Consider the following 24,534-nt stretch of genomic DNA (forward strand, 5'->3'; position numbering starts at 1 on the left):
ACCCTGGTTATGAAAAACATGATCAGAACACTAGTAGCACCACATCACCTAGGACGCTGTTAGAAAAGCCCACCCCAGATCTACTAATTTGAATCTGCATTTTTTACAAATTTCTTAATGCTTATTTATTTTTGAGAGAGAGAGAGAGAGACAGAGACAGAGCACAAGTAGGGGAGAAGCAGAGAGAGAGGGGGACACAGAATGAATCTGAAAACCATGAGATCATTACCTTCGCTGAAGTCCTGAAGTCGGAGGCTTCACCAACTGAGCCACCCAGGGGCCCCAAATCTGCAATTTAATAAGATTCTCAGGAGACTCGTCTGCACATTGAAGTCTAAGATACGTGAACTATACTTGTAGCTCTACCATGCTGCAATTAGTCTTAAGTAAAACAAATCCCGTATACCTGTCTATTCTCCATGCACAGGCACAGAGAAGCAATGTGCAAAAGGTCGTGGTGGGCACGTGGGGAGGAACATGGACAGATCCAGCAACGATGTAATATGAGGGACTGGAATTTTCTTCAGCAGGTAGCTCTTAATAGCTGACTTCCCCATAGTGATGAGAGCTTGCAAACACTTGTGCCAGCATGCCAAAAAAGACGAGTGGCCCAAAAGAAAGAAATGCATAACTTCGGGACTACGCTTCTCCTCGGCGTGTGCAAACATTACAGAATGGATCTACGTAAAAACAAAAACATCCCATTAAATTCATCAACAGCTAACTTGTTTAAAACCGTTGGAAAAAAAATTGAAGGAAAATAGACCGAATTTGTTTTTCTTTTTAATTGCTAAGTTTGGTGTCAGGCAAATTTAGTTTCAAAACCAGTCGAACCCTCACTGCCACTTCTGGGCGTCCAAAATGCATCAACTTGTCCTACAACCACCACAGATCCTATTCAACTGGCATTTGACGGTACGCAGAGATCTTGTCTGACTACAGCACTGTAAGTGCAGATCCAGGCACTCTCAGATGCAGATTCCCATTCTGTGATGCATGTGAACCCGTTCCCTAGGACCCACGGTCCCATTAGTTATCATAGGGATTTATTTAATATTGACTTTTAATTTCTGTATTATCCACATTTTTGCTTTAAACAACTTCAAATCCTCATGGAATTGTTAATGAATAAATACATGACAAGAGAAGCATAGCAACAGAAATGATAAGTTGGATTTGGAGGACAACAAAGAAAAAGGATATTAATTTGAACTCTGGGTTTCTCTTAAAACCCTGACCTAAGGAATTTAAAATTAAATGATAAATACAATTTTATTACTAATGCTTACAAACTCCTCCCCAAAGGTGTGATCATCTGAAATAGAAATACACTCCTATTTTAAGACTCATAAATAACCCATATCTGGAGGCAAAAGATGGAAAACGATCTATGTTTTCTATACATACAATGTTAAATTAACACTTCTGATTTTAAACATCTCATAAAAATAGTTTTAACAAAAAATGCATACACTTCATTTTATTATGCTTACAGGACCCTGTATATTATAGGCATCAAAAAAAATGTGTCTACACACACACACACATTTATGTTCAACTGTACTGCAGAATATATGCGTCTACAGCCAAAAGTCAAAGAAACTCTCTTTTACTCTGCAAATATGCATCTAAACTTTGGTTTTGATTGAAACCATTTGTTCCATGATTGTGCGTCATCCAGGATCTACCTGAGTTTATCCCACAATTCACAATCTTAGTCTATCCAACATATTTGGCTAAAGAAAATGCCTGTTGCACCTTTCCTCCTGCAAGTGGTAAGTACCTGCTTCTGCCTCGCACTACTTGAAGCTTTGCTTGAGGAAGAAAGCCCTTGCAGCTCTCCTCTTATCTAACTCATCCTGGGATAACCCCCTAGGAAGGGCCTGGATGGCTTCATTGGCCTATGGAAAACTAAAATCCTATGCTCTGTTAACTGCGTGTTGCTTCAACCTTATTGTTGGAAGTGAGCCTCACCTGACATTTGATATTAATCATCGACACTAGAGAAACAGCTCAGGGAGCAGAATTGTCATCTGTGGCCAATCAAGTCTCACCGGACACAACCCCCTGCTCGGTGTTACTTTAACTTGCTGTGCTGAGATGTCACACCTGTCAGCCAGCTCGCACATCTTTCCAAGGACTTGGTAAGTCTAGTTTTCTCCCTGTCCATAAATGCAACATATGTTAGCAACATTCACTGACAGATTTCAGCAGGATTTTTCCCCTCGTCGAGCTGTTAGTTCAGTTGTCAAATACAAGAATTTCTCTTTAGTCTTTAAAGAATTCAGAACCACAATCAGAGCTAGGGGGAAATAGCAAATGAGACTGACAGCATGCCCATCAAGATTTTCCAGCAACTGATGAGCTGTTTTTATACACTGCCTGCCCTCCCTCCGTCTTTTCAGTGAGTAGAATACTGAAGAAATATACCTGGGCTTTATAGATATAGACACCGATACAGATGAAGTAGTAGTCAAATGAAAGTTAATTTTAAGTTGTCTAGTTAATTGGGGCTAGTCATTTTTTTTATCGTTCATACATAGGTTCTTCAGGAACCCCCACATTATGACTGGGCTCTGCCCAAGAGGCCAGAAAGGTTGGGTGGTGAGCAGAGGCTACATAAAGCAGATGGACCAGATGGAGCTGGAGGCATTCCCAAGAGGCCTTCTTCAAATTACTAAAGACGCCTAGGAAAATGCAAGCAATAGTAAATGAAACTATGCTGATGGGGGTGGGGCATAAAAGAGGAAAGTTGAAGAGGTTGGTATTCTAGAAAACGAGGAGAATGAAGTGAGAGAAATTGGGGGCAGGTTGTCAAGCATTTAAAGCCAAGCATGCGGGACCTGAAGCGGAGTATTCTTAAGTGGTTCCTGAGGCATCTCTTTGAAACAATATCTTCAAACGACTTAGATATATATGGTGCTTGAGACAAATTACAGCTTTTCAGGACTCTAGCAGGAATATGATCCAAGAGGACGATTTTTATTTTACATGGAAGACTGTAAGCTTCTTGCTAAAGAGGCATTTCTCTATTTGCAAGAAAATGAGGTCGTGCCTGGGGTCTGGTAAGCCAAGGTCTGTCATCATCCAGAGCAGCCTTGAGTTCTGTCATCCTTTACCCTCAGGCTCTGGGCTTCCCACTGCCCTGCATCGATTCTTATTCTTTTCTAGAAAAGCCACTAATCTTGAACATGGCTGTATGAGATCCCGCCCGTGTGAAATCAAGAGCAGAAGAATGATTTAAAACTTTTCTCTCCAACTCAAGCAAGCCAGAAATGCTGACTTCATTAGTAATATCAGCTCACATTCTGGCATATGGCAGATTTATTCACAAAGTAAAAAAAAAAAAAAAAAAGGGAGTTTTTAAATTTTCTCTTCATTAAAATTTAAGTTAAAAGAGATGAGTGTAATGAAAAGCAATTGTTTATATATGCTACATTTTTATTTTATCTACTGGTCAGGTAAAACCAAGGGATAAAAATCTTGACTCACCACCATTTTAAAGAAAACCATCCTTGATCCCCAGAGTTGACAAAAAATTGGACATGAATCACATTATGCAAGGTCCTTCGAGGAGTAGAGTAACTTCATAAATCTTTGTTGGAGCCCTTGCCTCATATTCTTTGTATAGAATTTTGTACCTTCATCTACTATTAACACCTACCTGAAATAGAAGGAGTAAAGTTGATCTCTTGGTGAATGACTGCGTTGGTCCAAATTCCCTGGGATCTTGTATCTGGCCAGTTCCTGAGGCCACATGCCCTCAGCCTGATCATACCCGGCAGGCTAACGGAGCATGTTTCCTTCACGCAGGGCATTGCTGCAAACCTCAAGGACAGCATGCCCACTGCAATGTCACCCCTACCTCTGAAATGTATCCATCATGGGAGTACATGGGAGTACGAAGGGTAGCATGACTAATGGTAATTAGGCCACAAGGTATGTGGAAAACAAACTGGACTTGGAATCAGAAGGGAAGTGCTCTTGTTCCAGGTCTAACCCTTATTAACTATGTGACTTCAGGCAAATCTCTTTAAATCCTTGTCCTCACATTGTAAATGTGGGGAATGATAACGTTCTATGCCAGAATGTTTTTAAATAAAATAATATGTGAGAGCACTTTGTTAACAATGAAACAATATACATGCGTAAGAAATTAAGTGTAATTAGTAATCAAAACTTAATATTTGTGATCACAGTATGTCAACTAATTAGCTTACTCCCATAGAGTTATGTGAACTTATTTTCCAAAAGAGGTCGATTAAACAAAGTCCCTGGTCTCCTTGGTCAAAGTGCTTGAGCAGAATGTTTATTCTTTCGGCATGACTGTAATTGTCTTGACACCCCAGCATACACTTGAGCCAAGTAATACTGTCAAGACTTTGCATCTGCTTTGATTTATCCATATTCCCATGTTTCTCATGGCCTAGCTGGAAGAATGAATAATGACAAAAATAAATGCTGCTCCCTTGACGATTTCTGGTTTCAGAAGCCTCTTTCAGCCACATTTCATTGTGAGCCATGAGTCTCAGAAAAAGAAACTTCAACCTTTCCTGGAAAATTGGTGAGGAAAATTGATAGATAATTCTCAAATATTACCTTGGCTGAAGCTGATGTGGGAAGACTCCCGGTTAAGGAGTCAGAAAACCAACACTCTGGACCCAGCTATGGTAGAAGCACGTGTTGCATCAACTTGACATCTAACCGTTATGGAATCTGCTTCTCCACCTATTAAATGGCGGAAAGAAGGGATTAGAGTTCAACTGTTCTCGACCTTTTTGTGCATCATGGTTCTCTTTAAATATGAAAAATCACAGCCACCATCTACAGAACTATTAACATTATCTGCACCTTATTATTAGGTCACTGAGGCTTAGCCTATATAAATAACACAAAATAAAATTTGCATGCACATTCCACATAGATGATCCACAGAAGACTTCAGTTAAGAATCTCAGAATTAGAGCATATAATATTTCTGCTTGTGCCTCTCTTTTCTAAAAGTGTGAGTATAAATATGAAAAATCACAACCACCATATGAGGACTATTAACATTATCTCCTCCTTATTATTAGGTCACTGAAGCTTAGCCTATATAAGTAACACAAAAATAAAATTTGCACCCACGTTCAGGGAATTCAAGGACCCACATAGATGATCTATAGAAGACTTCAGGTTAAGAATCTCAGAATTAGAGAGGCGCCTGGGTGGCTTAGTCGGTTAAGCGTCCGACTTTTGCTTAGGTCATGATCTCACGATTCATGGGTTCGAGCTCCACGTCAGGCTCTGTGCTGACTGCCAGCTCAGAGCCTGGAGCCTGTTTCAGTCTGTGGCTCCCTCTCTCTCTGACCCTCCCCTGCTCACGTTGTCTCTCTCTCTCTCCTAGAAATAAATAAAACATTAAAAAAAAAAAAAAGAATCTCAGAATTAGAGCATTTAATACTTCTGTCTAAATGTGTGAGTACATATTCCATTTGGGTCACATACAAAACCATGGCATGGTATGGCCCATTTCCTTCCAATAGTAGATGGAAAGTGACCTGCCAGTGGATATGCAACACTACTACCCAGTGAGATAACAACACGCCATCATCTTTTCAAGTAATGCCAATATCTCAAAGTAATAAAAATGAATTCACTTTATCCTGGTGCTATCCAGATAAGCTATTGCCAGTGGGCGCTGAATTTGCCCTCCAGCCACTGTCTTCCTAAATGCAAACTGGATTGGATACTACTGTCAGGGGCCAAGGATTCTTATCATGTGAGTTCTGCCCTATAGAGAGCAGATCAATACCAATCAAATGTTAGACTGGAATAAACACTTTTTCAGACATCCACGTTCTCCAAAGACATTGCTTCCCTGCTCCCCAACCCACACACACACCCCGCTTTTTTAAGGAGATTACTAGAGATTGTGCTCCATCAAAACAAAGAATTAAATCCAAAATATCAAGACATGAAATCCAATCTAGCTGTAACACTAGAGATCTCTTTGAGTGACAGCAGAGTCCCAGGACTGCAGCTGGGCAGGAAAGAACGTGAGTAGAAATGGACTGAAAGTTACTTTACAGAGCTGTTAGAGGATATAGGAAAACTTAACCAGAAACTTGAAGAAAGACGAGCAAAAGAAAAAGAAAAAAGAGGCAATAAATTCACAGCAAATATGAAAGCTTGCACCAGAAGTACACTTAGAGTGAATATTTACTAGGACAAAGTAATGAAAACCCCGATGATGGACTTTACCATAATGCTATTTTACAAGCTATCAGGAAGAACAAATATGTCTGTGCGTGAAGAGTATAAGAAAGCAAAATCTTTATCTTCTACCGTCAACAGGTAGCATCTAAAACATAAAATCAGATAAAGTATTAGAGTAGTCGAGGAAACATGCTGTTAGAAATTATAGGCAATTCCTGAAGTAATAGCTGAAAGAGTTGAAAATGATCACATCTGGGGAGTGGAAAATGAGTTGATGAGAAGATAAAGCAAACCTTGTTTGACTTTTAAAGTTGTGTACAATAAACACTTTGATAAAAATAAAAAGTAAACACTGACAGGATAATAAAAGAGACTGAAATAGACAAGTCATATCCACCCAATCTGGGAGGAGTTACATGCTGCCTCTGCTCCTCCCTTCAGATTCTGAGGACACTCCACCCTTATCAGAGTCATCTTTGCATAACCCTTTTCACAACCCCATGGAACATTCCAGACAGTTTAGGAACTGAAAGTGCTTTAGGGTCTTTGATTACTGTCTTTAGCTATGATTAAGAAGTAGCATGGGAGAGAAAAAAAGGAAAAAGAAGGAATATGGAAGTTTTTGGGGAAAAGATACCATCATTATGTTTCAAGTAATTATTTTGAGTAAATACTCTTGAGTCAAGATTGGTTGTGGGATGCCCTGCTTTTGTCTTCTCAGGTTCAACATGGTCAGTGCTTTCAAAAGCCATCATTCATGGTACTGCTATGATGCCTAGTAAGCCATTCAAACAACTTCTGAATGGATGTGCTCTAAACTAAAAGCAAAATGGCAACATGAATCAAGAAATCCTGTCTAGAGATATATTGAAAATGAGCATCCCCAAAGCAGTTGGTTGCTAAAAGGAAGTGTCTTATGTCACTACTGCCTACTCAAGGCTTGAATGTACCCTTTTTACCTTTGCCAGTGTGACGGGTTATTTCCACCTCAGGAAGGATAATGAAGAGCAAGCATTCAGAGTGGGTCTCTTAGAGGAAACACAGTTTTTGTCCACCCCATCCATCTAGCAGCTACAAAATTATGAGACTTGGGCATGTAATCAATGAAACCAGAGTAACAGATTTTATTTTAGAAGGAATCGTTCAGCTTTCTCCAACCACAGACTCCAACCACCATGGCAAACATCCCATAAGTTCACACTATGAACACTCAGGAAACTGAAGAAGACAGTGCGTGTGGTTTACTGTCATTGTTACTAGGAAAACAACTCTTAAGTACAAGTCCTATTAAAATGCATCAGCTTTCAGATCAATGTTCTCTAGTCTACAAAGTGTGTTTATACACATATTTCACTGTTGAAAGGAATTTTTAAAGATAGCCCACCATGCATCCAATGTACATTTCCTACCCTATCTCTGCCAATTAGGCAGCACAATTAGAGACAGGAATCTCACTTCTCCCAAAAGGAACCTTATTCTGTACACGTCTGAGAGTTAGAAAGATTTTTCTTTGATCTATGTTTCAGTGACAATAATCCTTTTATTTCCTTTGGAGTCATTAAAAAAATCTAACCTCTCTTCCACATTACAGCCGTTTAAATGCTTGATGACAGTTTCTTTTCCCCCCACAAATTTCCTTTTCCCTCCACTCTTCCCCAACATGGCCTTTAACAGTTTTCCAGCATTTTCTCATATGCCCTGATTCCTTTTGTCGGGCAGGGTGCAGTCAGGGATAGTGCCCCCTGGGCCTTTGAGCAAGAGTATCGAAGTCAGAAAAACTAGGATTTTTAATCTTACATCTACCCTGTATGTATGACTTTGATCAAGCAAAGTCTAGGAGGTTCAGTCTCCTAAGCTATAAAAAATGGCAATAACAGTACTTATCTCTTAATGATATAATATAGGCAAAGACTGATTGAGGTACCTACACCAAAATAAGTTTCAGGAAAATGCTAGGGGTACCAGGGTGGCTCAGTCAGTTAAGCATCCAACTTAGGCTCAGGTCATAATCTCATGGTTCATGAGTTCAAGCCTTGAAATTGGGCTCTGTGGTGACAGCTCAGAGCCTGGAGCCGGATTTGGAGGTGTGTCTCCCTCTCTCCCTCTGCCCCTCCCCCCCAACTCATACTCCTTTCTGTCTGTCTCTCTCTCTCAAAAAAAATAAACATTAAAAAAATTTTTAAAGAAAATGCTACATTGCTGCTGTGATAGTCCAGCATGAATGTGTGGTGCTTTTTCTATTGCCTGTAAAGGGATATGCTCAAGTCTCGAGATACTATTCTGAGCAGACCTGCCCATCATAATCTTGGACCACCGGGCAAAGCTTTCATGATTGGCAGGTCTCTGTCATTTTTTTTACTGGCCCCTCCATCTTACAGAAGTTATTAATTTCTACTAAGACCATGGTCCCACATCATCCGCCGCTGCAACTATCCTGCTCTGACACTGAGCCAAAATACAAATAAAGGAAACACTGGAATTTGCTTTTAATTCCAAGGGGTCTTTGGGGTCCTTCTACCCCAAAAGGGAAGATGGCCGTCTCCCTGTCATAAAGGTAGAAGGAAAAAGGAATAATAACAGCTGTCAGATTCTCTTTTCTGGTCCCTCTCCAGCATGGTCCAGGCTGAGGGCATGTGGCATTGGGAACCGGCCAGATCAGGATCCCAGCAATTTGGAACATATTAGATGCCAAAACAACCCTGAAAATAAGAATGTGGATATCCAAGATGGAGTAGTTACAGATTACACAGCAATGCTAACAAAAACTGGACTCTAGGTTTATTTGATGTCAGTATTCGGATGTCAGAAGAAATCTGTTAAGGGAAGAACTCCTCCCAATCTTTGGGAAAATAACCAATTTTCATTGAGTTAGTTTAATTTTTTTTAAACTGTCCATAATAGTAGGTGACCAACATCCAAACGAATGAACACGTCCATAGCTTCTTTTTGCATTCTTTTGGCATAACCTCTCAGGGGAGAGAAATTCACGAGGTATCTGAGTTTGTGGAATAAGAAACCACAGTAAAACACAGCAAGGCTAAAACCATGACCGTTTGACTAAGATTGGCATTATTATTACATAAAGTATGTGAAATGAATGCATTGGGTTTTTTTTTTTGTTTTGTTTTGTTTTGTTTTTGTAAACTTGAGACTACTGAATTTCCAATATCGTAGCTTTTGTTTGTTTGTTCTGAGGGGATGGGGGAGAAAAATTAGGAAACAGATAGGCAGAAAGAACATGAAAATCTTCCATAATTCTACCACCAGAGGTAATCACTACTTTAAAATTCTGAGTATATAAGGCATTTTTTACATTCTCAAAAGGAGTACTTTGAAAAATTGTGTTTCCTAAGGCTAGCCATCACTGAGAAAGTACAGAAATAGTAGAAAGTTATCTCTGGAATCTGGTAGCCAGAACACTAAAAATAGATTCTTGCACCTTCCTACTTAATTTCTCCTAATAATTTCATCAGGCCAATCATCCAGAATAAAAGGAGGAGGAGGAATAGGAGGAGGAGGAGGGAGAAGAGGAGAAGAAATTTTTTCTAGTTGTTTCCAGACACAACTATAATAAGTATGCTTCATAGAAATCAGGTAAAACATTTTAGCCTATTCTTTGTGTTTCCGCAGAAGAATCACAATGTCAATCTGAGAGTAAAATTCTAATTACTGAGTAGAGAGTGGGTTCTGGAAAAGAAAAAAGGGATGTGTTCAGTGAAACCAGTTTGTTGCAAAGGAAGCTTCCTGGTACAGTCAAATGTTTTACATGATGAAAGCAAAGATGTACACTCAATGCAAAATACAATTAAAAAATAATAGAACGAAAGCAATGTCAGAAAAGCTAAACTTTTAGAGTCAAAAGAGCTAAATACAATTTAAAAAATAACTTTTAAGTTAGATTTAAACCAAGTAGAATCAGAAAGGTAAAATATCCCTGATTGTAGAAGGTGGTGTTATAGTAACAGATGTTTGAATAAAGATAGAAGTCTTTCTTTGGAACTCATCTTCCCCAAGGAAAGAATGTGGTCTTTACATTAGAAAGCATAAATGATCATTCACATTCTCTCCAACTCAAACAGGAGGGATTCTAAGGATGATTCACTTTTCAGCAGATTGCTGGCGTTTGGGGTAAATACCACCAGACGTGTGATTTCAAATCCAAAAAACTTCCTGGAAGTTTTGTAACTAAGAGACAACTTTTCACAGAATGGTGTCTTTGATATCAAAAGATGGGAAACATTATATTGGTGTTAACTTTAAACAGTGCAAAGAGCAACTTTATTTAAGTAGAAAAACAATTTTATTTGGGAAGAGCAGAGGGATTGCAATTTGGGACAAGCAAGCTATGGCAAACCATGGACAGTCTGAAGAAAGGAAGGAAGGGCAGCTTTTATTAGGTTACAGGAGGAAATGGGGAGGGCTGTTCTGAGCAAAAGCTTATTGGAGAACAAGGTTGAGGATGTGGCAGTTTCTCACTGGCAGCCAGCTGTGGTTAGTGCTTTGTTGCTGGGGCAGACAAGGATTTTCCTTCCTTTTCCTAAAAGCATTAGATAAAATTCCTATGTGATAAATGTTCTCCCTTACCGAAAAAATTCCCACCTTCCTTCTTTCTGCTGGTTACACAGGCTGCAATGAGCAGTATGTGCCTGAGAGTGTCCCCTTCAGGGCTCCCAACTCCATTTTAAATAAAGTTTCCTTTTTTTTCAAATTAGAAATATGGATATGTGTGCCCATGATGGGACAAATGGAGGCAAAGAGTTGCATTGCTACCTACAACTGAACATAAAACCTTAAATCAGAGGCCAGTGTTAAGGAGTATAACCTTGAACAACTCAACAGCAGTCATTTTTGGTTTTGGAGTATCTAAAATCACAGAAGGCTTAAACACATATCACTGACCTCATTTCACAACATTTGCTTCAAAGTAAAAAAATTCAGATCGTGTTCTGAGTTACATTCTGAAGGATGAGCCAAACTTCTTTTCCACTAAAAAAAAACAAAAACAAAAACAAAAAAACGATTTTCCATATTAGTCAACGTGCTGTGATCACTGTCCTAGGTTTCCTTAGCGTTCGATGATGAGCCAGCATTACATTTCTGAACGATACCAGGATAAGTGTGAAGGTCATTTAACTAACATCAAGGGGAAACGACTTACAATGTTTTAATAGAATAAGTTAATATGTTCTATTCGTGTATCATGAAATTGCTTTTAAATCGATTATTTCTCACACAATCCTCAGACCTGTAATTGCAATATGGCGTCCTCATTCTTTTTTCATCAATCGAGTAAAAACCAAACCAAACCAAACCAAACAAAACCCAACTTTTAAATAAGTGAGTAAAAAATTAAAAATTAAACATGGTATATATTTGTCTCGGTATATGTATCTGCACACTGCAGAGTTTTTTGCCATTTTGTTTGTTTTCGTTTGCTTTTTTAAAGTAGAGGATGTTAAGCCACAGAATTTTTCCAAAGAAATGGGCTTTTACCTTGAAAGGTTAAAAGGCTGTGTAAGATCCCAAACCAAGTGAAAGTTACACTGGCCACAAACATCAGCTGCGTATGACAGCAGGCAAGCAGCATCGGGTCAACCAGAAACATCTCGTTTAGACTTCCGGCCTCCCTCCAGCTGCCATCTCGCGTCCCCGCGTGTGTGCGCCTCATCTGGGCTGGTCCACCCGACACCCCCTGAGCGCCAACCCTAGTCCCCCACGCGGTCCATTTCCGGTCCCACAAGATAAAAGAAACCATCCCGAACCAGGAGAAACTCGCCAAACTGCAAGCACCAGTGCGCGTTGGTGGGAAAGCAACTGCTCGAGTAAGAAGAAGGTGGTTCATAGAGCAGCTACAGCAGATGATTAAAAAAACTTCAGTTCTCCTTAAAGAAGTTGGGGGTAAACAATATCTCTGGTATTGGAGAACCGAATCTGTCCACAAACCAAGGAACAGTGATCCACAGTAACAACCAACCCTCAAGTTCAAGCATCGCTGGCAGCCAACACTTTCACCATTACAGGCCAAGCTGAGAGAAAGCAGGTGACAGAAATGCTACCCAGTATCTTACACCAACTTGATGCAGACGGTGAGACGAGTTTAAGAAGATTAGCTGAAGCTCTGCCCACACAATCTGTGGATGGAAAGGCACCACTCGCTAACGGAGAGGATGATGATGATGACGTTCCAGATTGTGTGGAGAATTCTGAAGAAGCTTCCAAGAATGAAGCAAACTGAATTGAGTCAACTCCTGAAGAAGAGAAAACTTGAAGAAGTTACTGGGTGCTGCTATTTTATATTATGACTGCTTTTTAAAAATTTTGCTCATGGATCTTATAAAATCTAGATCTCTGATTTTTTTTTTAAGCCCAAGCCCCTTGGACACTGCAGCTCTTTTCAGTTTTTGCTGAGACACAATTCATTCTTTGCAGCTAATTAAGCTGAAGAAGCCCGGGAATAACATTTGAAACAAGATTTAAAAAAAAGAAAGAAAGACACATCTAGCTTGAAGACCCTGAATCTTCCCCACCTCCACAAGGCCACATAAATCACACACCTTCTCCAAACACCTTATGAAACATAGCAAGGGAAGAGAGAAGCTACCGAAACACTAAACATCCTTATCCAAGGAAGACAAACTCTTTTCCAAATGGACTGCTTAGATTACTGTATCTGATTAAGCCTTAAACCACACTGGATATTTAAATTTTTATTTGCTAATTAGTAAATAGAAATTTTGGAGCACATTCAATCAGTTAGGGATGCAGTAAAGAAATCACATTTTTGTTGTATGTTCTCATTGTGAAATGTATAACACTTGTGAATCTGCTCTGCCGGGTTCTGCCCGTTCCCAAAAATTCTGGTTCAGATTTTCAGCAGGTGCCATCCCAACAGTGGATCTTCCTACTGAGACTTTCTGTATCCATCCTAAGAATGGCTGAAAAAGAGTGAATCCATACCCTGAAAAAGGAAGCACAGAGTTCACGGAGGTATGAACCTGTATAAACATTCCCAAAGATGCAACTTCAGGCTCTCACACTTCATTCTCTCCCCCAAAGGATCAGGGAAAACACTTAGTTCCAGCTCCTGGCCTCATCACCATTCTGTAAAAGGTGAAAGATTTATTCGATCTGAAGAGACACCAGAGTATGCCTTGTCACCATTCTGATTGAGTCATGCTTCGTTCTCCCATTGTCTGGGGGTCTCCTTTGCATGTCCCAGGTTTCCTTGCTTCATGTCCTAAGTGTTGCTTTCTTTTGTCAGGGCCCTTTGTCACTGTCTCTGCTAACATACCTTCCACTGAAATGTATCTTAACATTCCCTGCACATGTTCCCCTGGATTTATGCTTACAATTACATTTTTGACAGTAGTAGTTTTTGCATTTATTACTTGCTGCTTTGGGTGAGTTGCTCAGTTGTTTACCATTTCTCATTACTCTTCTTCTCCTAAACTTTTATAGTTACATGAGTACATTGCCTTTGGTTAGTTGAATTAGAGTTTAGAAATTTACAAAGTTATATTTCATGAGATCATGGGAAAATTTTGTTTGGGGACATTTCACAGTCTAATGATTAAGATTTGTATTCCTCTGTGAAATCAAGTAATAACATCTCTCAAATGCAGTCAAAGTTTCATTAAAAAAAAAAAAAAAGCACTGCCTTTCTGTTCTTATATAAACCGATTTCTTCAATACCAAGAATTAAATAAAGAAAATAAATATTTCATTTCCACAAGATGGACACTGAAACCAGAAAACAGTACATTATAGAGATCAAAATCATCTGTGTTTTCTTGTCTCATGACCTGGATGGAACTTCCTTTAATCAGGGCCCATAGTGGCAAGTCTCTGCTGGCTGGGAGCTAGATGCAGGAGAGAAAGAGCCCAGACCTTCCACTTCCCTTCAGTGTCTGCTCCTCCGGGATCTGAGGCGAAAGAAAGAGACGTAGACAGAAGGGGTGCAGTTTGCCCCCATGAGTGCGCGTTCCCCAAGATACTATATTCATGCACTCAGAAAGAAATTGACCTCTTATTTTGTACGAGGTACTGGCCTGTGAACTCTAGATTTTCCACCTTCCACGGGTTCCCAGGCTAGTAGGGGAGACAGGATGTGCAGAATTTATCCTAGTAATAAGGAAGAGGCACAGTACCAACAATAATGCCAGAAAAGTTCAGAGGAACAAAGAGGCTTCCAGCGAGGCATTTGAGAAAGGTTTGGCATGGAAGATGGCTCTCAAGTTTAGCCCTGAAGGCTGGGTATAATTTCCCAAAGTAGACATGAGGATTGTGACTTTTATAGGTGGAGAGTGAAATAAAAATATGTACAGAGAAGACATTAAATCTGTTCACAGCACAGAAGTTACCAAAACATCAGAAGCAGGGACAGGAGAGCAGTGGGAAGTGTGGCGACACAGCGACAGAAGAGCGAGTGCTAGAGAAGAGGAGGAAATAAATGACAGTGATTGTTGGTCTTCCGTCGGCCATGCTCGGGACTCCCAAGGTGCTGTCAAGGCATCAGAACCGTTTGCAGAAACAGCACAACTATGGAAGATAGGTTTGTTCAGCAAACGATACACTAGGCTATTTCAGACCATAATTCCCTGAACACGAAAAGCTGACCACTTCAGGGTGCCCTGCTTTTCTGCTCGAGTAGTTCTGAGCTGGCTGATTAAAGAATCTGTGCCTCATTAGAAGTAAAAATGTAAACAAGATCAGACAAAACGTACATGAGATGTTTGATTCCGCTGAGTTTTCCCCGAAATTCAAATTGGCTGGATAAAAACAAAAACAATGAAAGGCGGTTAACAAAGTCAAATTTTTCTAAGATCTCTGTATATATCAGCTGTAATTTTGCAGGAAGCCTGTAAGCTAGAATAAGAAGCCATTTGCTTATTATATCCCATCAAAACTAAAGACATTCTGTGACCAATTAGATTCCTAAAAGAATTATTCCAAGAAATTTGAAATAAGTGCGTGGTCAATTACATTGAGAAGTAAGTTTGTGGTTAATATGCAAGCAAAAGAAAACTTTTTGGGGAAAAAAAGAGGTACAGATAGTTTTTGTTTATCAAGACTGCATGCAACACTGCTATCTTATTTTATGCCTCTTAAAGGACAATTCACATGGTGACAGTTGTTGGGCACATACAGTCCTTCTCCAGTAAGAGAAAGTGCAGAATCAAAGAAACCAAAGCGGAGAAAGGGGTAGCATAACATGGCTAGACTTCGCAAATTTTCCTGACTGTTCTGTGCTATGTGGCTATATGGTAAGACTGAACCACCCACTTCCCTCAATAAATAGAGTGGGTTTTTAAAAAATTTTTTAATGTTTATTTATGTTTAAGAGAGAGAGCACGAGACAGAGAGTGTGCATGCACAATCAGGGGACAAGCAGAGAAAGAAGGGGGCAGAGGTTCCGAAGCAGGCTCCGCGCTGACGGAGAGAAAGCACAACACAAGTCTCGAACTCACGAACCTGTGAGATCAGGACCTGAACCAAAGTCAGATGCTTAACCGACTGAGCCACCCAGGCGCCCCAATAAATGCAGTTTAAACAGTTGTTTAGAAAGAAAACAATCATGAGGCCAATGCACATTAAAAAGATGACCTACATCTTTCCTCTTAATGCTTTAGTAAGTGCTTGACTAGAAATGAGGAAAAAAAGAGTTTAGCGGAAAAGATGATGTAGAAGCTTATCATACTTCAGTACACTGGCACCAAGAGAAAATGTCCATCTTATCTCGGTCAGATGCAAAATTACTACACAGTCACTGTAAGTACAGATCAGGTAAATGAATGTTTTCAAATAATGGTACAAACCAACAGCAGCAGCAATCACAACAACAACAACAACAACAACAACAAACTTTACATCCCTACCTGCCTTTAGGAAAACAAAAACACAAACTTATTTCATAGGTGCTGACACCATTGTGTCACATGCTGGTACGAACACAGCATGGGATGACAGATCTAGAAGAAGAGTAAATCTTTATCTGTGACTTTAAGTGAGGATAGTAGCATAAAATGCAGAGTTCCTTAATAATTCTACTGCCAAAGAAATCACAAATTTGGGCCTGGAAGATCTGTTCGTTTAAAAGGCAACACACAAAGCCAATCGAGTCAGTCACCATTTTTTGAAGTGTTTATTGAACGCTTATTAATTCTCAGATATTGTTTGGACCATTGTTTGAGGAAGACACATTCCTTCTCCTCAAAACTCTCCACCTGAAAGCAAGGGGAAGGAATAGGGGCAGGTAAACTGAAAGCTAAAATATATTAAAATACATAAAATACAACTAAACAAAAATGTGGAGTAAGTACTGGTAAGGTCTAGATGTCAGAAAATCTAATTGTGCTTCTTTTTTTCCCTTCTCCTCCTTAAATCAAAATCTTTAAAATTCTTCTCTCATCCATCACACCCTAAGGTAGGCTTAAATATTACCCTGGATACACTGAAGAACAAGAACCAACATGAGAGGCGTATCTTTTCACTCAAAGAAGGAAGCTATCTCTCTACAGGCGAGAGCAGACTACTTCTTAAACAGAAATCCCACAATATGATTTCTTTGCTACCATTGTTTCAGCTTCTCAGAGGCTGAGCAAAAAGGTCCCATTTTCCCAAAGCTTCTTTCCCAAGATGCCGGTCTTCAAAGAGTTTTCATCCTTTCCTTCACTGGACCATTGGTAGATTACCTAACCTCTCTGAACTTCAGTTTCCTATCTGTAAAATGGCCACAGTAATAATCCATACCCCACAGAGTTGCTGCCAGAATTAAGTAAGGTGGCAGTGCTGAAACAACAAGTAAAGTGCCTGGAACCTTTATAAGTGCTCAACAAATAGTCACTCTGATTAAATAACTCAATACCTAAAGATCGTACCTATTGTAATGTGTCTGACTTCCCAAAAGGCTTATTTATAGCTATGAATTCCATAGTGGATTCCATTGGATTTATGAGCATATTATTCTGATTGGTGTGTGGTGTTTTGAACGCTACATTGCCAAAACTGGCTTTTAAATGTACCAAATTTCAAGTAATTGACTGTTGCACTGTAGTTAATTGGCCTTTTAAGTTAATACATAATACATAATTTCCTCTTCAAATTGTTATTGTAAGCACTGCTAGGAATTTACCCAAGGGATACAGAAATGCTGATGCATAGGAGCACATGTACCCCAATGTTCATAGCAGCACTCTCCACAATAGCCAAAACATGGAAAGAGCCTAAGTGTCCATCAACGGACGAATGGATCAAGAAGATGTGGTTTATCCACACCATGGACTACTACATGGCAATGAGAAAGAATGAAATCTGGCCATGTGTAGCAACATGGATGGACCTTGAGGGTGTTATGCTGAGCGAAATAAGTCAGGCAGAGACGGACAAATATCATATGTTTGCACGTATAGGAGGATTAGGAGGAACTTAACTGAGGAACAACGGGGAGAAGAAGGGGGGAAATGGTGGGGGAAAGAGAGAGAGACAAACCACGAGAGACTCTTGAATGCTGACAAAAACTGAGAACTGATGGATGTAGGGGGGAGGGGGGATGGGCATGGAGGAGGGCACTCGTGGGGATGAGCACTGGGTGTTATGTGGAAACTAATTTGACAATAAACTATTTGTAAAAATAAAATAAAATAAATTGTTATTGTAAAGCTTAACAGTGAAAAGATAGACCCACAGCCACAGGACAGAACAGTAATGATACCAGTAATGCACTATATCCAGGAAGAATAAGAGAGATGAATTTGAGAGAGTGTTTCCCAAAGGGCAAGATTCACTGAAAATGCAGCTTTACAGGCCATGATTTTGCTAAGAGTCAGATAAGCATGAGCACATCCGAATGGAGGGTTCAGGCTGGTGAAGTCTTTCTACTGGATAAGGATCTTCAAATGAAAAACTGACGTCTAGATTAGAAAAATATTATGAAGAAAATCTAGCCCTTCCAAACTAGTGCCATGGGCTTGCTGACAGACCGCCTCACATTTTAGAACCGAGAAGAGTGTGAGGGAATCATGTTGTCCCAGGTTCTACGGTCTGAAAATATCTGGCTCTTAACAGCGTTAAGCAATTCCTCCCCAGCACTGTGCTTGTGATCACAGGCTGTACACTTAACCCACAGGTTCCAAAGCACTGTTTGGCAGCCTCCCATTTCTACTGCTGTGCTCTTACTCCTTCTAATCCTGGGAATGCCTCCCTCACCTCCCCTTTCTGCCGACTTCTTCCCTTAAGACTCAGACAGATGCCATCTTCTCCCTGGAGCATCCTCAGCGCCTTCAGCTGTGACTTCTTTTTCTTGGTCCCTGGTATTTTTATGACATTGGCTTTCTCTCTTGATTAAACCTAAGTGCACTCGGAAAAAAGGCAATCCGTGTCCACCTCTTCTAGATATGAGCTTTTTAACTTTCAGGACTCTGCCATATCTCTGTACATAGTGCATCGCCTTTTGTAAATACTCACAAATCTCTCGGAAGTGAGCGAACAAATGAAGTCTGTGTGGCTTCAAGTTACCATATGCACGATTTATGCTTGCAAAGCAGGAGTGATAGCAGATACTGTGCCGGCCAAATAGCCATCTTTTTGGAAAACCTCTTTCATTCACTTTCAGTAATGCCACAGAGTCCTCGAAAAATTATTGAACCTAACCCAACTCCTGAGCTTCTAGATGACCTACATTTTAAACTGAAGACCAGTGAACCAATTCACAAACCAGATTGGCAACACCACTCTAAATACCTGCTCCTGCAGGCAGGCTTCCTTGGAAGAAAATTTGCTGGGTGCACTCAGAAGTATTGGATTTTATCACTGCATTTGGAGCTCCCTTTACCAAAGGTTAGCATTTAGGAGGAAAACAAGAATGCACGTGACCGCTGCCTCCCCGCTTCACCTCTGCACAGGGTCACTTTGCCAGGGAGATCTTCCCTCCCTGCACCAGCTAATACTACACACCATCTGCTCCACCTTCACTGCCTTACCTCCCCCTCCTCCTCCTCCTCCTCCTCCTTCTTCTCTTCTTTAAACAAAGTGTGCTTAAAATGTCCCAACATCTTATATCCCTTATTCATCTATTATGTTTATTGTCTTCTTTCCTTGCTAGTAGGTGAGCTAGAAGTCTTTGTTTGGTTCACTGAGGTACTGATGCAGACTCTAATGTAGAGTCTGGAGACTCCACAAGATGCCTTGTACACAGTAGGCCCTCAATAAATTTGTTGAAGGAACGAATAAATTGGTGATTTAAGGAGGGTTCTCTTAACAAGTATTTCTCTACTGATGAGATAGGAAAGGGCCAAAAGTAGACCTGCTGAAGACATAACATAGGAAGATTAAAGAGAGTTAGCATGCCAGGAAAAAATTATACGTACTTCGTTTACATAGTGAGTCTCAGGTCAGGAGTAGTGGGGGAAGACCCGACTAAAACCTCTGCTTTGCCCACCGCATCTGGGAGGGCTGGGAGGGCAGCACATTACCGGAAAAAAAACCAATATGATTTGCTGACCATGCACACGGGTGCAAAGCACTGCCCGGCGTTACTTTCCCATCACCTGCGTTAGGGCAGGTTCTGAGCCACGGCATTACAGCCATTTTGAGTTTGATGAACCTCTGTGGTGGCGGGGGCTGTCCTGTACGTCAGGGGACAGTTAGCAGAGTTCCTGGCTTTACGCACAAAACACCAGCACTAACTCACATCAAGTTGTAGCAACCAACTATGATTCCAGGAATGGCCTGATGTCATACACTGCCAAACGAAGGTGAGGCAAAATCTCCCCCTGTTGAAAAGCACCGGTTTAGAGCCTGTCTGGGATGGGTGTCTTGCAGTCCTAACCTCTCTTAGCCTCCCTTCCTCTTCTCTCCTTCCTCTTTATTTTATGTCTGTATTTGCAACTTCTCCCCAGCTCCACCCTGGAGGCTTTTCTCAAGTTCACAATGGCCACCATTCCTGGTTCTGCCTAAAATCCTGGTGCATGACCCTTCCTGGACACTGCAAACGTAAGTTTAGGTCGCTCAGATTCTTCATAACAAAGGACCTACCAGAAAAAAGAAAAGAAAGAAGAAAGGAAGGAAGGAAGGAGGGAGGGAGGAAGGGAGGGAGGAAGGAAGGAAGGAAAACAGGTTCATCTTTCTAGTATCGATCCCCTTTCTGAGAGTAATTTGCGAGCACTTTTAGACAAAGTGTCTGTCTTTATACCTCCACCTGCAAGGAAAAGAATGGAAAAAAAAAAAAAAGGAATAGAGAACTTCCTTTGCTACAGATTGTCTCTTACATCCTGTTTATCTCAGAAGTGGGGAAACAGGGTTCCTCAATGATAAGCACCCAAAACTATACAATCCTTTCAATAATAGATTTAAATCAGACTGATTTTCACCTCTAATATCTTTGAGATAGAGACTAAAATCTATACCCTCAGTTATTGATAAGGAAATATGATGCTGTATCTTACTTGGTCTGATGTTTCTCTATTAATTCTTAAGCATCAAAATCCTTGTCAGGGTCTAGCAGAGGCAAGGAAGGACAGATAAAGTATTAAGAAATAGTGTAGTCTTCAATCTTTATTCTTGCCCAAAAGAATTTTTTTTTTTTTAAAAAAAGGCTGCTTTAGCCTTTAAATAGTTTTGCAAGTCACATTACATGACAACACCATCTAGAAAAATACACTGTGAGCCCAAGGCACCAGCACGGAATGAAAACATACACTATAAATATCATGGTGAATCAGATTGCACTAGGGAGAAATAAACTCCCAAGGAGCATGTTTGAGATTTTCCAGGAAGCCCTAATTCTTTCAGGGCATTACAGGGATCATTTAACGTGGAAACACTTAGAAGATCTCTGAGCCCTCAGCCACATAGACATACACCCACAGCACAATTAAATTGGGAGCTCATTTTCCTGAATTCACAGCAAGGATATAAAAAACAGAGACAGGAGGATGATTTAAATTGGATGCTGTTTCCCTCACGCTTTTAAAAATGCTGCACTTCTTTTTCCCCCTTACAACCAGCTTTCCATACCTGCAGACTACTTACGGATTTTTTTGGGGGGGGGGTGGGCAGGCTTTGAACATACTATAAGTAAAAGTAAAACAGAAGACAAAATGAAGTTGCTTTTCATTGCAATCAGCCCTGGGAATACTTGGCTTAATCCCCACTACAACTTCGGGTCTTGGACCAGGGTGGCCCAGTAGGAAGAATGTAGAGGAAACAAGATGGGAAAGAAAGATCAGAGGTACTTTGGCATCAGCATTTCAGAGCACCCATTGGATGCTAGGGGGTAAGAATAAGGATGCTTATTTATGGGGAAAATAAGACAAACAAACACAATAACTTTCTTTTTAAATAAATGAATGCATGCTAAACATAAACACTGAAAACATTTTCCTAAAGGTCAATGTGAGGTCAAGTGGAGTAACTTTGTAGCAAGGTAATCACACACATTTTCTTCCAGGAAGGTGAATTTGAGTTAGGTTTCAAAGGAAATTAGAGGGGCACTTGGGTGGCTCAGTTGATGGAGCGTCCAACTTCAGCTCAGGTCATGATCTCACAGTTCATGGATTCAAGCCCCACGTTGGGCTCTGTGCTGACAGCTCAGAGCCTGGAGCCTGCTTCAGATTCTGTGTCTCCCTCTCTCTCTGCCCCTCCCCCACTCATTCTCTCTCTCTCTCTCTCTCTCTCTCAACTATAAACATCAAAAAACAATTTTTTGTAAGGAAATTAGAGATACAGCTTAGGAGGAACAATGAGACAGAGTGGTATTCAAAGAATTATTTTTATGACATGACATATAAAGCCCCAAAGTTTATCACAAATATTTAAAACTATTCATCTTTATTGAAATAAAATATATCAATCATATTAAAACTGTGTTCTGGTTCCCATTCCACCGGGGAGCAATCTCTCTGACCTTATAAATACTCCTCTTCCCTGTATCTCTGTTTCCTGGCTTTTTAAGTAAGAAAATGGGACTAGATTAAACCTTGAAGTCTACTAAAAGGAAGAGAAAAAATGTCTCTAGTCTCTGGGACTCTTTCCACCCTCATAACTTATCTGGGATACATGTGAAGGCAATATTTTCTTTCCTTTATCCTTTATTTTGAAAACTCTCAAATCACTTAAAGTATAGTTTCCTTAAAATGTCTCAAAGAAGAAAAGAAACATAAACAGATCCACAAAATGAGTTCTATATGCTTCTGGAATAGAAAGTTATTAAAAGAATGTGAAGTAAATGGCCTGTAAAGGCCCTCCCTTTCCATTCGCTTGTTGAAATGTTTTAATTTTCTACCTTTTTAACTAGACTAAAACATTATGCTATCCAAGAGAGTTAAAAGATATCAGCAACCTTGGGTGCCTGCATGGCTCAATCGGTTAAGCTTCGAACTTTAGATTAAGTCATGATGTTGTGGTTCGTGAGTTCGAGTCCCACATCAGGCTCTCTGCTGACTGCTTGGAGCCTAGAACCCGCCTTGGATTCTGTGTTTCCTTCTCTGCTCCCCCCCCCCGCCGCCACTCATGCTCTGTCTCCCTGTCTTTCAACAATGAATAGGTGTTAAAAAATTTTATATATATATAAAATAAATAATAAAATAAAATAAAAATATAATGAAATAAAAATAAAATAAATAAAATTTTATATATATATATATATTGCTGATATATACATACATATATCAGCAATCTAATGCAATAAAAGGAATTACGGAATATCCGATATGTAGTACCACTCATTAATGCCTAAAAATAAGAGCACTTAGAAACTGGAACTAAGCCAGGTAGTCTTTGAAGGGGTATTGAGAGAAATGGGAAAGGCCTAGAGTATGAGGCACTGTTAGGAGAGTAAACTTGTCCCCAGTGAGGAAGCCAGGACTTTCAGGCTAAGTATCTCAAAATTCCAGAAGAATCTGCCATACCCACAGTGGGAACAAGTAAAAGGTGTTCAGGTTGCATAGAGAGGAAGGGTAGTAGTCACTGAAAATAAAATTCACCCACTTTGGTTTACCAAGGGCTCTCCTTGTTCAGATGCAAAATATCTGCTTAACAACATAGCCATCTGCAGGGGTGCCCGGGTGGCTCAGCCAGTTAAGCATCAGACTTTGGCTCAGGTCATGATTTCATGGTCTGTGGCTTCGAGCCCCACATCCAGCTCTGTGCTGACAGCTCAGAGCCTGGAGCCTGTTTCAGATTCTGTGTCTCCCTCTCTCTCTGACCCTCCCCTGCTCACGCTGTCTCTCTCTCTCTCTCTCTCAGAAATAAATTAAAAAAAACAACATTTAAAAAAAAAAAGAAAAAGGACATAGCCATCTGCAAAGAGACTGACTGGCCATTTCCTTATATCCCAAAATGAACCCACACCAGCCCACAGTGTTGGCAAACTCTTCCATATCTCATGGACTTCAAGGGACGCGTGAGGAGGCCAGTTGTGCTGTGTCAAACCAAAGCTCCCTTGTTCAAAAAAGAGACAAAGTCCAACGGGGCTGACCTACTTTTACCACTTCAACTTCTAGAAAAACTCTAATTATCAAATACTGGATTTCTTCCAGAAATGAGGCAAATTGGTGACTTAGTTGCTGAGTCAACTAGTCCTGTTAGATCGTCAATCATTGATTTTTTTTCTCTTTTCACTTTTAATATTTTTAAATGACAACTCTCCTATATAAAAGAATGAACATGTCAGCTCAATTAGTATCATGCTGCCTTGATTCTCACAGCCCCTTCACGAATTCTGGAACTAAATGAAAGTCTAATGCATAAAAGGAGGCTCCCTTCTTTTTGTCCTTGTCTACTCAATTCATTTTATAGAATTCTATTAAGTACAATCTCTTTTTTTGCAGATTTAAGTGGGTTGACAATAAGAGAGGTTTTCCTTAAGCCTACATCAGCAAACCAAAAATTAGAATTTGTTGCATTCCTAGTACAAAGGTCAAGTCTCCTGAGCAGGGACCCAAGCCATCACAAAGACAAGAATTCCACTTTCTTCCAGAGAGGCCTACTGCGAAAATTCTTTGAAGTAATCTAAAGAAGATTTGTCCCATGAAAACTCTCACCTCAGCATGTTTATTTTTTAAGGTAGATATACAAAGCCTACTCCATTTTCTACGACACATATTTTATAAGCAATGCATAATCTAAAATGTTATTAATGAGAGGAAATAAATTTATACAACTCTAATAATCACATTAAGTCACAGAGATATGTAAATTCTCTGACCCACTGCTACCAAAAAAAATAAAAAAGAACTTTATCCCATTCTGCTGGCCATTAGATATCCCCAATTTCACTCATAAAAATGTTCAGCTATGAACCCAATATTCTGAAAATATGTGAATGCAGAAATGAAGTTA

The 24,534-nt window shown here is 40.0% G+C and overlaps 1 pseudogene; it reads left to right on the forward strand.

Annotated features, from left to right (window-relative positions):
* LOC120220775 overlaps nt 1-12,433 on the forward strand; it is a 36,397-nt pseudogene extending 23,964 nt beyond the window's left edge.
* Nucleotides 12,434-24,534: the final 12,101 nt, after the last annotated feature.

Source organism: Hyaena hyaena, unplaced genomic scaffold, assembly GCF_003009895.1.
Source record: "Hyaena hyaena isolate Hyena2069 unplaced genomic scaffold, ASM300989v1 scaffold_722, whole genome shotgun sequence".
Taxonomy (NCBI): domain Eukaryota; kingdom Metazoa; phylum Chordata; class Mammalia; order Carnivora; family Hyaenidae; genus Hyaena; species Hyaena hyaena.